The sequence below is a fragment of the Sphaerodactylus townsendi genome, linkage group LG03 (genome assembly GCF_021028975.2).
Source record: "Sphaerodactylus townsendi isolate TG3544 linkage group LG03, MPM_Stown_v2.3, whole genome shotgun sequence".
Lineage (NCBI taxonomy): Eukaryota > Metazoa > Chordata > Lepidosauria > Squamata > Sphaerodactylidae > Sphaerodactylus > Sphaerodactylus townsendi.
The window spans coordinates 174,274,399-174,294,337 of NC_059427.1; the positions used below are offsets into that span (position 1 = coordinate 174,274,399).

The 19,939-nt window shown below is 48.3% G+C and overlaps 1 protein-coding gene across 1 annotated transcript in view; it reads left to right on the forward strand.

Annotated features, from left to right (window-relative positions):
- DGKA (diacylglycerol kinase alpha) overlaps nt 1–19,939 on the forward strand; it is a 112,518-nt gene that overhangs the window by 43,230 nt on the left and 49,349 nt on the right. The window lies entirely within an intron of this gene.

Sequence of the window (19,939 nt, forward strand, 5' to 3'; positions counted from 1 at the left end):
AAAAAATACAGGGGGGAGCATGTTTTTCTTGGCATGCGGTGATTAGGAGTAAGAGAACTCTCTATCCAGTAGTTGACCTTTTAATTTTTCTATAGGCTTCTGAATAGGACAAAGGGGCAAAGTGAATCCACCCTGACAGTCCAATAGAAGCCATTTTTCTGCTTCGATTATGGAAAACCAGGGGAGGTTCCCAGGAATGCTGGAGTGTCAAGAGGAGAGCAGGCGATGTGGACCAGAAGGAATTTACAGTCCGAGAGAAAATGGATTACATGAAGCCAGAAGTCTAGAAAGCCCTCAACCATTAGCGTGACTGATTTCCAAGGAGTTTTGACCTAACTCCAGACAAAGGGCTGCATAGGGCACGCAATTTGGGAGTCCAGTTATCTTGTGAAAAAAATTGGATTGAAGGGAATTCAAGGAGTGGTTAATAGCTTGAATCCAAATTGGGACTCTGTAAAGCAATCTCGAGGCAACTTTGGCATTGAAAAATTTGAGGGCAGGAGGGATAAAGGAATGGCCACAGCTGTAGGACTGTGTTTATTTTAGAATGCTCCGCAAAGTTAGTGGTGTACCGGGCCTAAATGACACCAGGAGCCAGCCTGCAGGGAGGTCAAGGGATGGGGCTCGGTGGCGGGTGGCTCAGGCGGGCACCACATCAGTAGGCCGGTTTCTGCCCTCCTCGGCCTCCCAGGGGGGAGCTGGCCTGTGGCCACAGCAAACAACTCAGCTGGCAAGCAGGGGCCTGGCATGGGGGGAGCTGCCAGGCGCCAGCCAGGTTGCTGCGTTGCAAGAAAGGCTGGGCATGGGTCCGGCGCCCCCCTCACATAACAAAACAGCGTGCACCCAGGGATATGGGAAACCCCATGTCCCCCTTAGTGATACACCACTGGTCCTAGTGCCTACCTAGTTCTGTTCAGTAGGCACTCGGACCCAAGGAAGTATTCTAAAACAAAGATATGGTAGATCAGGGGTGGGCAATTATTTTTTCCATGGGGCCGCATAAGAAACAGAAAATATTGTGGAGGGCCAGGCCAAAAGGCTGAACTCAATTCTGCATAATAGGGGCTGATAAGTGACAGACAGGTGCACAGATCAACTTGGAATCAGTGGCAACAGTTCTGCATACAACACTATTTGGCACAAAGAATCACAGGCTTAACCTACCTGCATAGTTGTCCACTGTGACAATCAAGCAAGTGGGGAGACTTAAGTCCCTTGACCTACTTTTTTCATCGACTGGTGCTTTTGAAAGCCCCACAGAAGCCGGTTGCCTTGGTTGCCTGCTTCTGCAGGGCTTTCAAAGAAACTAAACTCCCAACAAAGCCCGCCCAGAAACTGAGCAATAGGCTATTCGCTTCGCGAGTTTCAAAAGAGCGCCTCAGGCTCCCTCCAACAAGGCAGAGTGACAAGCGCTTTTAACCCGCAGAAGCAGGCAGCCAAGGCAACTGGCTTCTGTGGGGCTTTCAAAGACGCCTCGCTCCCCAGCAAGGCAGGGGGGCCAGTCAGGGTCATCCGGAGGGCCGGATGTGGCCCGCGGGCCGTATAATGCCTAGGTCTGTGGTAGATGAAGTTACAATTCTAGCTAGATCATTCGGTGGAAAAGAGTATTGTCAGGGAGGGGGGCTGTGGTAGCTGGAAGTTGGGTTGAAACAGCATCACTTGGGCTGGAGGTGTCTGAACTAACCTGTGGAGTCTCCAGATTCTCAGTGCTGTGGGCACCCGAAACACACCCCAAAGCAATTTTCTAAGTTTTCATTTGGCCAATCTAGTTTAATTTAAACAAGGGAGAATGGCAGTTTCACTGAGTAATGGAAAAAGCCATTGAAAATGCACGACCATTTGGCGAGGATGGTTTTATCTTTTAATTTACAAGAGTGTGCAGCTGGAACGAAAACTGCTTCCACAGTTCAACCGTGGACGTCTGTCGTATCGTTGCACATCACAAATGCTGAGCGTTGGTTTTTCAACCCACAGTTACAGAAAAGGGCTAAGCAGAAGCACGAGGCAGGAGAGGGCTTGTTGACAATAAAACGATTGGGAAAACAAGTCTACAGGCTGTGATTTATGTTTGCTGATCTGAAAGATGCTCGGGGAGAGAAAGAATCCTTTTTCCGTTTGATTGGATTTTACTTTACGGATAATGTTTTCTGAGTGTTCAATTGTATCGAACAGCTGAACTGTCTTTTTTCATGCATAAGAGGGTTTAATTGCTTAACGTTTGAGAAAAGGGGCCCATCGTTAAATGCTGGCACCACAGTCAGTCTTTCTCTGCTGCTGTATCCCCTCAGTGCCTGAGAAGCCATATTAGGCAGAAACATTTTAGAATTCCAGAGTAAAAATCCAAACGTCATCCAGCCATGGTGTTGAAAATTGATAATTTGCTGCTCAATTGGCCATGCCAGCAGGGGCTGATGGGAATTGTAGTTCATGAACTTCTGAAGCGCCAGAGTTGGACATCCCTGGTATAGTGGTTATGAAGGGTGCCTCCTAATTGGGAGAACTGGGTTTGATTCCCCACTCCTCCAGACTCCTCCAGACCTAGTTCTATTACCTAGGCACTAGGAAGAAGAAGAGAAGAAGAAGAAGAGTTTGGATTTATATCCCCCCTTTCTCTCCTGCAGGAGACTCAAAGGGGCTTACAAACTCCTTGCCCTTCCCCCCTCACAACAAACACCCAGTGAGGTAGGTGGGGCTGAGAGAGCTCCGAAGAACTGTGACTAGCCCAAGGTCACCCAGCTGGCATGTGTGGGAGTGCACAGGCTAATCTGAATTCCCCAGATAAGCCTCCACAGCTCAGGTGGCAGAGCTGGGAATCAAACCCGGTTCCTCCAGATTAGATACACGAGCTCTTAACCTCCTACGCCACTGCTGCTCAGTACACTCAGGACCCAAATGGAGCATTCTAAAACAAAGACGGTCCAGCATGTGGCGAATGAAGCTACAATTTGACTTTCATCTTTTGGTGAGACAAAGTATAGGCCATGTAAGTTTTAGGTCAAGTTTAAGGGTCTATTACTCAGGACCCTCCGCTTGAAAAAACCCCAGTCCTTTTGATCCTTGTGAAGTGGTGCCAAGAAGAGCAGGAAGAATTGCTGCTGTGTGGGCAAGGAGAGCAAGAAGGAGTGAAAAAAACCCAAAGACAGTGAAATGCACATTGATTCTCTTTCCTCTCCCAGCAAAGGGAGAAGATAAGTCAAGTTTTCAGAGCTTCTAGAAACTGTGAAGCTTCCCTGATCTGAGGGGTGGTGAGTTCAGGAGAGGGGGAAAGGTGTGCGTATCACAGAATCCAACCCGAATAAACGCTCAATGCTCAATGTACCCTGCTAAGGTCCTACTCCTTTCCAAACCCTGTCCTCTCCAAGTTTTACCCCCAAATCTCCAGGAATTTCCCAGCCAGGAGTTGGAGACCCGGGGAAAACATACCCTGTAATTTGGTCCTCAGATAACAGATTTTTCTTATTGCCTAAGAGTTCCAGAGGAGGGTGTGGATATTTCCTTTTTTAAGCAGAGACATCAGTCCCATGGTACCCTCTGACAAAGGGAGCTTTGATCCTCAAAAAACTATACCCCCAACATCTTGTTGGTTTCTAAGGCACTAATGGACTAGTATCTACCTGGTGCTTCTCAGAGTCATACAAAGGTGGGCCATAAGCTCTGAGGAGCTTATGATATCAATTTCTTTTTTATATAATTTTTTCCTCACATAACCCCTCCCTCCCCTTTCCTTGCATGCCACCCCTCCCTCTCCCTCTGCTAGGGTGGGTGGGCCACATCCAGATGCCGGGCCCCTCCCTCTCCCTTCCCTCCCTTGCATGCCACCCCCCACTCCCTCCCTCTCCCTCTGCTAGGGTGGGTGGGCCATGTCCAGATGCCGGGGCCCCTCTCCCTCCCTTGCATGCCACCCCTCCCTCCCCTCCCTTACTCCCATGCTTGACATCCCATATTTAAAAATATTTTCCAGTGTTTACAATCTGCAGTTTTCTTTCGCTTTCAAACCCTATTACTTCTGTTAGAATATTTGGCATTCCTAGGCCTTTCCCCATGAGCCAATAAACATAGGTGAAGAGCGGGATAAAACTTCACACGGTTCCCGCCCCTAAAATGGGTCTAACCCGCCCCTCACCCATGCTATTGGCCGCAGGGTGCGTTTTTTGAGAATCACATGTTCAACTATTCTTTTATTTTAACACACCTCACAGCCGCGCCCGAGAGAACGGCTGCAGCTGTGACCTATGTTCGGGAGCTGCAATCAAACTAGAGAATCGCAGTTCCCGGCTCCCACATCACCAACCACGCAGGGGGAACAGGATATAACATGGCCCTGGGGGCAGTCTCGGCTCCCTGAAAAACTGTACTTTGCAGTTAGGCAGGGACGCAAACTGCACGCGCCTCTGTGCAAAGGCATGCACCCTATTCGTATGGCTGGCTGTCTACGGGTCAGCCAGGCATACGAACGGCCCAGAGTGAGGACGGGTTCATGTAACCTGCCTGTCACCCGGGTTTATTGGCCTGTGCGGAAAGGGCCCTAGTGATTTGTGATGGAATTGTACTGTAAAACTAGCAGCATCACACCTACATGTTAAAATGCTCTTTGATCTGCAGGATGGAGAAACCAAAAGGCCATGGGAATGTACCCAGGACAGGAAGATGCCCAAAAAGGCACTTCAAAGGCTGTGGGGACCGCATGGCAAGGAGGGAAGTTTTCTTGGAGACTAAGAACAAAGACCTAGGTGACACTATCATGGGCTAAGCTAAGAGAAGCATCTCTGGGCTGAAAGGTCCCAAGAGAACCATAAGAATGTACTCAGCTGAGAGATCTCTGTAACTGCATTTATGTTTTATTTCTTTGATTTCTATTTTTCAATACATCCTTGAGAACTCAGCTGGTTGGAGTTATTGGAGAAAGGACCCAGATTTTACTGAGACAAGCTTGGCTCTCCCAGGCTTGGTTTCATGATATGATTCTTTCAGTAAGTCCTTGCAGGAGTAGGATAGCTGCATTTACTTGGTTGTTTCTGTTAATGTAGGGCAGGTGAGTTGCTAAAAGGTTAACTGTGGATCATCTTCCTTTTTGCAGATATTGATGTAGTTTTGTATGCTTCTTACTCCTACTCCTTTTTTTACCCCTTTACCTTATTCTCCTGCTGCTCTTTTCTCCTTAGGCAGTGTTGTTGATGCTGTTTTGCTGTTTGTTACTATGTAAGCTTGTTTGCTTGCTTGTGCATTATTGCACATGATTATTTTTTGTCTTCCTCTCTTTTTTGTTGTATATATTTTATAGCCTTTTTTTATAACTCGAATCCTAAAAAAGGATAATTCCTTTTAAAAACTGTGTTGTGTTTTTACTCTGCTAGGAACTGGGTAATTTCAGTTCTTCTATCAACTTCTCTGTTTGAATACATTTTCAAAAGTTATTCCTGTGGAAATATGACTTATTGTAACCGAAGGCTTTTCATGGCCGGAATCACTTGGGTGCTGTGTGGTTTCCGGGCTGTATGGCCGTGTTCTAGCAGCATTCTCTCCTGACGTTTCGCCTGCATCTGTGGCTGGCATCTTCAGAGGCTCTGAAGATGCCAGCCACAGATGTCTGGCAACGTCGAAAAATGCTGCTAGAGGCATGCAAACCGCCTGGATAACCAGCTCCTCTGGCACCTGTCATTCTGTAAAAAGTTTCCAGTTTTCTGAAAAATTGTCCAAACTGCTGTTCCTTAGTAGTGTCGTCAGCTTTGCCATTTCTGAATATTCTATAACTTTCAAGAGTCCAGTCCTCTTTTGTCGATATCTTATTATCTCTGCACTTTTGTGCATATAAGATCCTTGCTGCAGTAGTCATATACATAAATAGCATTCTATATTGCTTAGGAAAGCCCCCTCAGCCATAATTCCGAACGAAAAGGCCTCAATCAATTTCAAACAGCAGGAGGGGGAAAGACGGAGAGAAGACGATGTTTGGAGGTCGTTTCTGTATGGTCCAAATATCTCGGGTTGAGCAAGGGAAATATCTAGAAGGCTAAGAAGTTTGCACGATTCCTGGTCCTAAAGTGGGTTTGTTCCGTGATATTCCCCTCATTCCAGGATTTTCAAAAATTGCCAATTTGGCAATTCTTTTCAAAAATCCTGCATTGAACCGGCTACTGTGCAAACACCACGGGAGCAGAACCAGTTTATTTTTCCCGCTTAGCCACCTGATCTCCCTGCCCCACTGCCTGCCCCCCTGATCTCCCCACCTGATGCCATGTCAGTTTTTAACTCTGCTGAGCTGCTGACTGTTGCAGCCCGCCCTTCCTGAAACGTTCCCCCAAGCACATTTTCTGCTCATGGTACCAACCAGGTGCCATTTTGCCTGACTTAATCAGGAGTGGAGTCCCAAAATGTCCCTGTTTTCTTTTTCTGTACGTGTACTCGGTGTGCATAGCTAGAGAGATGTGCACTTTGGACCGAATGTTAGTGGGCATATCACAGGGGTGGGGGTGGGAGTCTCTCGTTTTCCACAAAAATATGGGAACAAGAGTGAGAATATGATGTGATGCTCTGCCACATTGTTTTTTGTTGCCGCTTGCCATGTTGAGGCCTGCGCTGGGCCTTATCCAGAACTGGAAAAGGGGGGCTTCATTTCCCCCTGCTCGCTGTGGGTCAACCAATCAGAAGCGCAGCCTTTTTTGTGGGGGTGGCAGGCTGCCACCTCAAGCTGCCACCCAAAAACAACAGCCAATCACAACATGGGACACCGGGGATGTTTGCGGATATGCTTGCGGTGTAAATACAGAAGACCCAGGCTCTTGCGAAACAAACTGGAGTATTTCCTCCCGGTCTTCACTTGTTTCCTTCACAGAGGCCCCTTCCGCATGGGCCAATAAAAGTGGCTTGGGGGTGGGACAAAATCCGTGTTGGGTGGAAATTTTGCACGATTTCCGCCCTGAACATGGGTCTAACCCGTTATTTGGTAATCGCGTTATCTGCGATTCTTATGTGTTAATGCGCCTCACGGCTGCGGCCCAAGCAAACGGCTGCGGCTATGAAGTGCATTAACACGAAAGAATCACAATTCGTGTTTCTCTTTCTCCCCCCCTCCCCAACTCTCTTCTGCAGAGCTGGGGAGGGGAAATGGGCCATTCCATGGCCCGGGGTGCGGGGGTCACTCCTGTTTGCCTGAGCAGCTGCGCTACACAGGCAGACGGGGAGGAACAAAAAGGCAGCCAGGGAGGAGGAAAGGGATGCGCTGCCATGCAAACGGCATGTGCCCCATTCGCATGGCTGCCTGCCCACGGGTCAGCCAGCCATGCAAATGGTTCAGGAGTGGAGATGGGTTCAAGTAACCCACCTCTCACCTGGGTTTTGGCCCGTGTGGAAAGGGCCAGAAATGGGCAGCCATGCGAAGGGAGAAACTGGGATAAAATAGACTCGGATTGTAAGATACTGATTGTAACCCAGTATAATTGTGTCATGCAGAAACAACCAAAGAGAGTCCTCCTCCTCTGTGTTCAATGGATACACTTCGAGCTCTAAGTATCCCTTTGCTTTCTCTGTGGTTCTACCCATTATTTCTAGGCTCTGAAATAAATCAAAATTAAAGAGAACCAACCCAATTCCACACTTTCATTTAAAAAAAACACCTTATTATGCAACTGTGTAAACTTTGTCAACAGCATCCAAAGTAAATAAAATATATTCACACGTGTGACACTTCCCCGCCTTCTCCTAACAGCTGGGCTTGAATTTGTGGGTTGAATTGTGGGGTCTTTTAGCACCAAATCCCTAATTTTCTGTGCTGGTATCGGAAAGGATTAGAGGCCATAAAAGCTGGCCCAACCTAAACTATGGGGTTTGCTCAGCCCACACATCCCCGTTTCTCAAGGGTTTGGCTCCTCCTTTTTAGGCTACAATTGTCAGGATGTGGTTAGTGTGTGATCTGTCCTTGGGAGGTGGCCGCCGGCTGCTTCTGTCTTTCTGCCTAGGATGGGGATTTTTGCTTGTAGGTTATCTCTACTTGCCTGTGTGAAACTATGCTTTGTTTATTCTGTATTGCTTTGAGTATTTGCTTTGTTTATTCTGTATTGGCAGGAACGTGAAATGCCACTGTGTAAAATCTACTATCAGAGGTCTGAGGCTCTCAGACCTCGCATTGCCTGTATCTGACTATGACTGCCAGCACAATAAAGAACTGAGAACGGTTACTTTGGCCTGGACTTTGCTAGTTCGTTACTTTGGCCTGGACTTTGCTAGTTCGTTACTACCTTTTCCACCACAACCACAACCTGCTTGTCAGGAGCTGAAAACGAAATAAAACAATAAATTTCATGGGTAGCTCGTGGGCTATGACAAAGGAAACGTTTCCCTAGCAACCAGAACAACATCTGCCAAGGTTATTGTAGCCACTAAATTACAGCAGTTTTGCCGCTGGAAATAAGAACATGAGTTCCTGCTGCTATAACAATACCGCTACACACAGGGTACCCCACCTGGTGCATTCTGGGAGCTGAGTTAGTGCACTCTGGAGCCTCAGCCAGAGTTTCATGCTTTTTAAGGTCAGAAAGATTCACTGAGATAATTGATGTGGAACCTTTTCCCTCTTAGGCCACGGAATCTCTTTTGGTCTTTAAGGGTGCTGAGAAGCCATTTCAACAGGCGACAAAGAGCGCTGTTGATACCCTAAAACAGTGATTCTCAACCTGGGGGTCGGGACCCCTTTGAGGGTCGAATTACCCTTTCACAGGGGTCACCTAAGACTCTGCATCAGTGTTCTCCATCTGTAAAGTGGATAAATGTTAGGGTTGGGGGTCACCGCAACATGAGGAACTGTATTAAAGGGTTGCGGCATTAGGAAGGTTGAGAACCACTGCCCTAAAACAAGACCCACTTGAGGGGGGGGGTGATCTCTGGTGCTAATGGTGGGAAAAATATAAATATCACCGAAAGATGTATTGTCGAACGCTTTCACGGCCGGAATCACTGGGGTGCTGTGTGGTTTCCGGGCTGTATGGCCGTCAGGGGCGAACCTAGGCAAACTGGAGCCCGGGGACAAAACCTGAGTTTGGCGCCCCCCCCCCGCGAATGGGCGGCCACCCTCCCCCACCATGAACAAACAATTATTTTTTGCACCAGCTCACAAAACACCTCCCACTCCCAGCAGAACATACATGGCTCTCTCCCCACCAACTCTTTTCCTAATTTCCTAATCACAACAACCCTATGAGGTAGGTTGTTAGCCTGAGAAACAACTCCAAGCCAGTGCAAGTGGGTTTAACCATGTAAACCTCTCACAAACCACCCCCAGCAAAACATTTACCAAACAAATGTCAGCATCATTTGCCTGGGATGGCTGAATGCTGTGGAGGCATCAGGTTCACGCTTCAACTTGAGGTGCCCAGCAGCATTTTAGCAAATTAGGTTGGTTTCCTTTCAGGAGACTCACACCAGCAGCCCTGCAGGAAATGCCCCTTACAGAGCAAGACCCACAACCCACAGGTGCCTCCCCATTGGAAACCTCTACCACAGAGCCAATGTCTGGAGCATGGGGGGAAACAAAATAAGCCTTTTGGGGGTCCATAAAGGTGTGAACCCTCAGAAGCAAAGGTCTCTATGCCTGGATGCTATTACCAGGAGGAGGAGACCTCCTGAGCCACCTTGAAAGTCTGGTGCCTCTGTCTTCAAAATGTGCAGCCTGCCCTACACACTCCAAGAAATTCCCCATTGAGAAACTACAATGGAGCAAAGATCACTGCCAAAACAAAAGAATCTTGGGCAACTTTCCTGGGGTTTGCCTTACCAGTAAAGGGGTGTACATTTTTTTAAAAGAAGCTAGTGACACCAAAGAATTTCAGGGTATCATCTGAAGTAACTTTATTCTTATGATACCACACCCAGAGTTTGGTGAAGTTAGGTTCAGGGGGGAGCAAAGTTATGAGTCCCTCAAATGGGTAGCCCCAATCTCCTGTTAGCTCCCATTGAAAACAATGGGGATGGGGGGCACCCTCTTTGAGAGTCCATAACTTTGCTTCCCCTGAACCAAACATCCTAAAAGCCAAACTTGGGTGGTATCCTATCAAGGCTGTCTCCTGAATGGTACCCTGAAGAAATTTGGTGTTGCTAACCTACCAACTAACACGCCCCTGCAGGTAAAACGTAAAAAACACTTAAAAAATTAAAAATCCCACACGCAAAGCGACCCTGGAAATGGTGGCGCCCCCCCCACGTGATGACCAAATGGGGCGCCCGGGAATATAGGAGGTACCCCCCTGTCCCTAGGCAGAAAGCGCCACTGATGGCGGTAGTTCAACAGCTTAGCATTCTCTCCTGGCGTTTCGCCTGCATCTGTGGCTGGCATCTTCAGAGGATCTGATAGTAGGAAAGCAATATGTACTCCACTTGCTTTCCTACTATCAGATCCTCTAGAATATAACCAACCCTACTAGCCAGACTATCCAGAAGAGAGCTACTGCTGGAATTCTGTCCATAACCAAGGAAACCACACAGCACCCCCGACATCGAAAGATCTTATTTACCAGCACATTAATTAGGAAGCAACAAATGAGGCTTGTCCCAGGCCCTCTGTAAGTCCCCAGGCAGGCACCTGTTAGCATAGAGGCCCTGCTCCGCCATGGCTTGGAATGGGAGGATGGTGGGCAGACATCGGGTTTTTGCCAGCCAGCAGCCGATCTGGTGGCTGATTAGGGCATGGACAGGCTTTCACTGAAATCAGAGCCAGTGGCCAACAAAAGCCCTTGTGCTCCTTGTCACCAGTCTCAGAGGAAGCGGTTCACCTGGATTGAAACTTGTTCACTTACAGTTCGTGGCTCAGCTGGGTGCTTTACAGGAGGTGTCTCGCTGCTTCCCCTGAGCTTAGCTGCTATTTTGCCTGCTCCCTGCTTCCAGACTGGGAGGTTATACACCAGAGGCGTAGCTAGGGGAAGTGGAGCCCGGTGCAAAATCAGAGTTTTGCTCCCCTCCCCCATGTTCGTTTGTGTTTTTTGTATTTTTAGTGTTTTTCAGTTTTTGGCCTGCAGGGGGAGTAGTTTTTAGGCTAGCTGGCAGCATAAAAATGTCAGGGTATCTTTAGGAGACTATCCTGATGATACCACCTAAGTTTAGTGAAGTTTGATTCAGGGGGCCCAAAGTTATGGAACCTCAAAAGGTAGCCCCATCTCCTATTAGCTCCCATTAGAAACAATGGGGGATGGGGCACCTTCTTTGGGGGTCCATAACTTTGGACCCCCTGAACCAAACTTCACCAAACTTGGCTGGTATCAGCAGGAGTGTCGCCAGACAATATCCTGAAATGTTGGTGCCGCTTTCCTAAAAACTGCGCCCCCTGCCAGCCAACAAAGTAAAAACACTAAAAATATCAAAAATACATTTTTGCTGGCGCCCCCGGCACGTGCCCGGTGCGACGCGCACCCACCTGTCCCGTAGTAGCTACGCCACTGTTGTACACCATGTGTTTCTGATTTTGTACACCACATGTTTCTTCATTTTTTTCGCATCCCATTGATTCCCAGAAATGCCAGCGGAACTGCTTCTGCAAGGGCATGAGAAGGCAGGGAAGAGTGGAAAACCCAAATGAAGCAAAACACACACTCATCTGCTTTGCTTTCCCTGCTCAGGCAAGGGGGGGTGTCTTAATTTGCCTGCTTTCACAAACCATGGGGCTTCTCTGATCTGCAGCAGGGTGAGTTCTGATGAGGAGGAAACATGTGCATAACTGAAAATCCAACCCAAAGGATATGTACGTGCCATGCAAAGGAGACCACAAGTGAGTAAATGGCCTAGGTTGGGAAAGAGAGAGAAGTTTCCTTCACCATCTGCAAGACCAACTAAACTATGGTTTCAGTCACCGTAAGAAAAAGAGGATGTTTTCTTTCTTCACTGCCTAAGCCTCTGCTGCAAGAATGGCAGAGCCATTATATTCAACGTGAGAAAAGAGCCCTTGCTTTCTGCTGTCTCTCTCTGCATCTCTTGGTCATGCTGGAACATGACCAAGAGACACTGAAGTCATGTATATGTTATCTAATACATGGCCTGTGTTTTCCCCTCACAGTAAATTTTCTTTGTGGGAGATTTTCTACCAGAAGTCAGCCAAAGTGACCTGAACTTTGATTGTTCAAGTGATGGACTCTGTTAACTTCCTGGGTGAATATGCATAATCAAGAAAGATACTTGGGAGATTACAGTCTGTTAAGGCATAGTATCTGATATGTCAAAGACGTCTGTGTTGTTTTTCCCCGTCTCCAGTCTCCCAAGGTGTTACAGTCAATAGCTCTGCCATCCCTTCATAACCAGGGCAAATGAGACATATCAAAAAGTCTGGCTGAAGGGCTTGACAATGAGAATGAATAATGCATCTAGGAATCTGTGTGGGCTCTCACCTCTGCCAGTCACTACTGGTCTACTAGACTGCATTTCCCCCTCAAGAGTTGGGGACAGAATTTTGGATTCTTGGCTCAGCAAACCTGGCCATAGAACAAGAGATTTGTTTTTAAAAATGCACCGGCCAGGGAGTTGCAGCTTACCCTGGCTTCATTTTACCAGTCGCCATTTTGCATGAGGCAACAATGTCAGCAAACCAGTCCACAAAGCGATCAGCTTGGGAATGAATTATTATTTCTCCCACATACCTGTATCCAGATAAGAGAGGGAAGAGATACAGGCAAGTGTGAGATCTGCAATGGTTTACAGGGTGAAGAAGAAGGCACTTGGGTCTTGGGAACAGGAGATGCTGTAGGTAAGCATTGGAAGGAACAGAGAAATAGACATCCAGAACTGGGAAAGTCGGTATGCCTGGATGTCTCTACAGTGAATATACAATTCAACTGTAACCACAGGCATAGCTAGTAAAAATGGAGCCCAATGCAAAATCTGAGTTTTGCTGCCCCCCCCCCCCCATGTTCGTTTGTGTTTTTTGGATTTTTTAGTGTTTTTTCAGTTTTTGGCCAGCAGGGGGAGCATTTTTTTAGGCTAGCAGCATAAAAATTTCAGGGTATCTTTAGGAGACTATCCTGATGATACTAGCCAGGATTGGTGAAGTTTGGTTCAGGGGGTCCAATGTTATGGACTCTCAAATATGTAGCCCCATCTCCTATTAGCTCCCATTGGAAACAATGGGGGATGGGGGCACCCCCTTTGGGAGTCCATAACATTGGACCCCCTGAACCAAACCTCACCTAACTTGGGTGGTATCATCAGGAGAGTCCTCCAAAAACTCCCTGAAATTTTGGTGCTGCTAGCCTAAAAACTGCACCCCCTGCAGGCCACAAACTGAAAAACACTAAAAAATACAACTAAACTGAAATTTTTGCCCCCCCCCCCCCGACGGGAGCCCACACAATGCGCACCCCCCCCCCCGGTCCCCTTGTAGCTACGCCTCTGGCTGTAACTCTGGGGAATCCCCCAGGTCCCACCTGGAAGCTGGCATTCCTATCATTTTTAGAGATGATCACTTTTCAGAAGGGTGTGGAGTGGTGTGTTTGATGTCAAAACACACACCCATTTGCTGTGCCTTGCTGTGGTCTGAAGTCAAGCCGTGAAGGTTTTGTAGAGCATCGTAGCCACAGTTGCTGTAATCATCTTGCATTTTCACATGATCATTAGAGGCACATGCTGAATGTGACAAGCACCCCATCTCCGCCCTTCCCTCCGCACAGATTCTTGGAACCCAGTCTGTGATGCGCACACACGCTTCCCACAAAAGCCTAAGGTGCCTTTTGAAACTAGTATTAAAGGATTTCTAAAACGATGAAACTCCCCAATCCCTCATTATGTTGGCATGGTTGGTACAGGGCTGATCTGCAGCAAATGCCACAGTAGAGCTACGGGAGAAATCTGTTGTGCAGAAATTGTCTGTACATTTAATGAAGCTGTCCACCCACATAATATGTGTAAGGCCTGGAAAAAGCATTCTGGGTTACTTGCAGTTTTCTCTGCGCCGATTCAGCCTTCATGCTGGCGTTCTCTCGGCAGCTGCTGAATCCATTTGAAGCAGGTTTGGTCCACAAGGATAGTTCTCTCTTGTATGGAGAAAAAGGACTCGCAAAGGCTGTCCTGAATGTCCCACCATTTGGGGAAAGAAGAAGAAATTGCATGAAGGGGCTGTCAGCGGGGCTGGAGCCAGGGGGAACTGCGTCCAGGCCTGTGCCCCACCACGCCCTGAAACGCCCCCACCACGCCCCTACACCGGTGCACGCCTGGCGCGTCATGCACCCCAACCCCTGTCCCCTTGGTGCCATACCACTGGTTGTCAGCTCCAGTATGGGACCAGGGCCCTTGTGCCTCCAGCATTTGTTTGTTTGTTTCCCGGCCTTTACTGCAGTCTCAGGGCAGATTACAATAAAAACCTTACAAAATCCAACAATGGTAAAATCACAATAAAATCCCATCCCCAAAACCCCCTAAAACAATCTAAAATCGCAACCCACAACAAAGGGAGGGGTGTACAGACACCTCAGGGGGCAGGCCTTCCCGTGGGGAGAGTCATCCAAACACCTGGATGAAGAGGTCTCCAAAAGAGTAGGTACCTGGCGAACCTCCAAGAGAGTAGGTACCTGGTGGGAGGGCATTCCACAGCAAAGGAGCTACTGGAGAGGAGGAGGAGGATTTATACACCACCATTCTCTTCTGTGAGGAGACTCAAGGTGGCCTAAAGGCTCCTTTCCCTTCCTCTCCCCACAACAGACACCTTGTGAGGCAGGTGGGACTGAGGGAGCTCTGAGCCAACTGTGACTAGCCCAAGGTCACCCAGCAGGAATATAGGAGTGCGGAAACACATCTGATTCACCAGATAAGCCTCCGCCAGACAGGTGGAGGAGTGGGGAATCAAACCCGGTTCTCCAGATTAGAATCAACCTGTTCTTAACCACTACACCACGCTGGTTCTCAAAAAGGCCCTCTGAGCCACCCCACCCTCGTCACCTCCAAGGGGGTGGGACAGTGAGGCAGGCCTCCTCCAATCTCAGCACCTAGGCAGGAATATATGGGCAGATATGCTCTCTCACGTACCCAGGAACAAAGCGGTATGATAGCTGAATAGATAAAGTATTGCATACAGTACTATAGTACAACGTAGGTGTTTACATGGGAGGCATTGCGTTGTGTTAAAATTCTCCCTTCTGTACTTTCTTACCTGTGCTTCCGAGGCCCTCACCCTGTTTCACTGGGTTGATGAGACTCACAAAAGTGTACGCCTACATGAAGGGGGTTGGACTTGACAAGCCGAGAAAAGAAACAGAAAAAGACTGAAGGGGTTCAGAAAACCTGGGGCAGGAGAGTGCAGAGAAGAAGAAGAAGAAGAAGAAGAAGAAGAAGAAGAAGAAGAAGAAGAAGAAGAAGAAGAAGAAGAAGAAGAAGAAGAAGAAGAAGAAGAGGAGGAGGAGGAGGAGGAGGAGGAGGAGGAGGAGTTTGGATTTATATCCCCCCTTTCTCTCCTGCAGAAGACTCAAAGGGGTTTACAATCTCCTTGCCCTTCCCCCCTCACAACAAACACCCTGTGAGGTAGGTGGGGCTGAGAGAGCTCCGAGAAGCTGTGACTAGCCCAGGGTCACCCAACTGGTGTGAATTCCCCAGATAAGCCTCCACAGCTCAGGCGGCAGAGCTGGGAATCAAACCCGGTTCCTCCAGATTAGATACACGAGCTCTTAACCTCCTACGCCACGGCTGCTCCTTTTTTTTGGTGTGAATTATGATTTAAGTTTTATTACAAGGTACAATGAATTACAAAGGAAGTTCCCCCACATTTACGAAAATCTTTAATCCCCAAGCTCTGGGGAAGAGTAGATGAGGGTTTTTTTAAAAAAAGAAAATGAGCCTAGAAATGGCTGTGGGGATGTGTCCTTCTCCCAGTCTTTCCGCAGAGCTAATTGCAATTAGTCCTATTAGCACTAATGGGTCTGAGTGCAGGGCTTTCCACACCCAGTGGGGAGTAGGGTAGCATTTGGTGCTGCAGCTCTTCAGCTCTAAAAAGCAAAGTGGGGGTCAGTCTGAGCATGAATTAATGATGCCGGTGGGAGGTTCCTGCTGCTGGGCAATACATAACCAGACACACGATGGAGGACAGGAAGGATATGGAAAAATCTGACAAGGGAAAGTCTTGGCTTTATTTTGAATGAGGTGAAGCAACTTGGCTCATGACATCGGGATGTTGAGATCCCATAGAACAGGGCACAAACTTGCCATAAATGACCACACTTCTAATAGAAGAAGAAGAAGAAGAGTTTGGATTTATATCCCCCCTTTCTCTCCTGCAGGAGACTCAAAGGGGCTGACAATCTCCTTGCCCTTCCATCCTCACAACAAACACCCTGTGAGGTAGGTGGGGCTGAGAGAGCTCCAAGAAGCTGTGACTAGCCCAAGGTCACCCAGCTGGCGTGTGTGGGAGTGTACAGGCTAATCTGAATTCCCCAGATAAGCCTCCACAGCTCAGGCGGCAGAGCTGGGAATCAAACCCGGTTCCTCCAGATTAGATACATAAGCTCTTAACCTCCTATGCCACTGCTGCTCCCATTTAATACTGACACTAGACCCTGCAGCAGGGCCGGAGCTAGGGGAAACTGCACCCGGGGCGAGCATGCGCCTTGCGCTCCTGCCACACCCCCGCCTGCCATACCACACCCCCTGCCATGCCCCCACACCGGCACATGCCCGGTGCATCGCCCCCCCACCGTCCCCTTGGTGCTACACCACTGCCCTGCAGCTCTTTTTCCCCTTGGTACCAGATATCCATGCTTGTATTTTCTTTGTCCATCCCCAGGACTTCTACCTCCTCCATTCTCAGGAACTAGGATTATGATCATATCAAACCACGATCTATTAAACCAGAGTACTGGCCCATCTAGTTTTAATTCTGTCTGCTGTGACTGGCAGTAGCACTGCAGGCTGTCGGGCAAAGAGAGATCAGCGTAGCCGAACTGAAACTTTTTATGCACTTGTGATCTGCCTCACGTTAAGCACACGTTCCCTTCGGCTTGGAGAGCCAGCATGGTGGTGGTTAAGAGCAGGTGGGCTCTAATCTGGAGAACCGGGCTTGATTCCCCACTCCTCCACCTGAGTGAACCTGCTCTCACCTGGTGAACCTGATTTATTTCCCCACTCCTACATTCCTACTGGGTGACCTTGGGCTAGTCACAGTTCTCTCAGAACTCTCTCAGCCCCACCTACCTCACAAGGTGTCTGTTGTGGGGAGAGGAAGGGAAAGGGGTTTGTAAGCTGCCTTGAGCCCAAGCATGGGATTCAAATAATTTAACCACTGGTTCCGGTGGCGGGATTCAAATAATTTAACAACTGGTTGTTTACGAGCACCATTTTAACAACCGGTTCTGCCAAGGTGGTGCTGCTGAATCCCACCACTGCTTGAGCCTCATTACAGGAGAGAAAGGTGGGGTATAAATCCAAACTCCTCCTCCTCCTCCTCTTCTTGATTACACACCCCTTTTGTCCCCTTTGGATGTCCCAGATCAAAGAGGCTTTGTGGTTTCCAAAACCAGGCAACTTTTCCTTCCCTTTGCAGGGAAGGTGAAAGCAATTCGGATCTGTTACGCCTCCTTTGGGTTCGATAGACCCAAGCCAACCCCACCAAAAAAAAAAAACTCGGCAGGCACCCATCCCCAATGAAGGTTGCATTAACACAACAAGGACCGCATTACCCCATATGTCCCATATGAACGCAGAGGCCAATTTACTGGTGTTTCCTGGCCCCTCAATGATGCGGCTGGCCTCCACTCAGGCCAGGGCCTTCTCAGCCTTGGCCCCTGCCTGGTGGAACACTCTCCCTCCAGCTGTCTGGACCCTGCGGGATCTTGGTGAATTCCGCAGGGCCTGTAAGACTGAGATGTTCCACCGGGCTTTTGGAGGGCCCAGCCGCTGATTGAGGTGCCCCTTCTACACCTCCGATTTCGGAGTCCCCTTGCCATCTAGGGGACCCACTTTTTTGTTCTGATTCCCCCTCCTTGGGAGGGTTTCATTTGGGTTTGCTGACGCCATTTTTATTGAATCTACCGCTGTGTTTTAAATCTAAACTATTTTGACTTAATGGGGTTTTGTTGTATATATTATATGTAGAATCTGTGTTGTGAACCGACCAGAGCCCTCCGGGGGTTGGGCGGTATAAAAATCCCATAAATAAATAAATAAGTAAGTAAGTAAGTAAGTAAGTAAGTAAGTAAGTGGCAGCTGGGCAAAATAGTGGATCAGATTGGCGTGGCTGGGGATGCTTCACGGCAGGAAAACCAAAACCACACTGCGGAGCAAACAGCCATGCTGCAAACAGCGAGTACACAAAAACCCTGAGATTCTTTTAATGTAGCGTGGTGGGAAAAGGACCAGGTACCTACTTCATGAAAAGTACATTCCCTGCCATCGCACCACAGCCCTGCCTCTTTTCCCTGTGGTTCATTCTCTCTAACTTAGGAGCAGCAGTGACATAATGGTGAAGAGCAGGTGTACTCTAATCTGGAGGAACTGGGTTTGATTCCCCGCTCTGCCGCCTGAGTCGTGCAGACTTATCTGGGGAATTCAGATTAGCTTGCGCACTCCAACACACGCCAGCTGGGTGAGCTTGGGCTAGTCACAGTTCCTCTGAGCTCTCTGAGCCCCACCCACCTCACAGGGTGTTTGTTGTGAGGGGGGAAGGGAAAGGAGTTTGTAAGCCCCTTTGAGTCTCCTTACAGGAGCGAAAGGGGGGGATATAAATCTAACTCTTCTTCTTCTAACTTGTGTGTGATTGTTGAATTAAGGGTTACTATGAATCCGCTCAAGACAGGAGAGCACAGAACGACTCCAGCTATATCATATTAACACTGCAGCATAATTGATTGGGCTTTGCAGTGAACAAAGTATCTGATCCCTGTTGCAATAGATCGTGATTGTTATCCCTGTATTCGTTTGTTTGGTTTTATATGCTGGCCTTTCCCTGGTTTGTTCAGGGTAGCTTCCAGCATTCATTCAAGAAATAGGAATATAAACGAATAGGTCGAGCTGAACAAGATGGCTTGCCAAAGACCACAGAGGGACCTTATAGCAGAGGCAAAAACCTGGGTTTACAGGAGCAGCAGTGGCGAAGGAGGTTAAGAGCTCGTGCATCTAATCTGGAGGAACCGGGTTTGATTCCCAGCTCTGCCGCCTGAGCTGTGGAGGCTTATCTGGGGAATTCAGATTAGCCTGTACACTCCCACTCACGCCAGCTGGGTGACCTTGGGCTAGTCACAGCTTCTCGGAGCTCTCTCAGCCCCACCTACCTCACAGGGTTTGTTGTGAGGAGGGAAGGGCAAGGAGGTTGTAAGCCCCTTTGAGTCTCCTGTAGGAGAGAAAGGGGGGATATAAATCCAAACTCCTCCTCCTCCTCCTCCTCCTCCTCCTCTTCTTCTTCTTCTTCTTCTTCTTCTTCTTCTTCTTCTTCTTCTTCTTCTTCTTCTATCCTGTGCACAATGGGGCCTACTTCTGAGTGAATATGCACTGGATCGCATGGTGACAGTATAATCCTAAATTGAATTATATTCTTCTAAATCCATTTAATCCAATTGTTTCAGAATGGCAGAGCTCTGCTTGGGGCTGTACTCTTTAACAAGAGTGTGCTGTATTTAGAACAGATTGTGCAAATCGGTTTGATTTACATGCATATTTAGTGGGTTGTGCTATTCTGAAAGGCCGGGGACTTTTGTGCGCCCACCTACACCTCCTAGCAGAAACTGCCCATGTTTTTAGGTAGGATTGCAGGAACAATGCACGAAGTGCTACCAAGTCAAAGGCATTAAAAGCAATTGTACACGTAGGGCTCTGGTGCGTGGCTCTGATCAGCCCATCTCAGGAGCACCGTGGCAGAACTGAAAAGAACTTTAAAGGGGTTTGTCAGGCACCGGGGAGAGTCAACTGAGAAGGTGGGAAAGAATACAAATCATAGGAAAAAGGGAATTGTTCTCGAAGCTTTTATGAAATCCCAGGGGCACCTGCTGGAATGAAC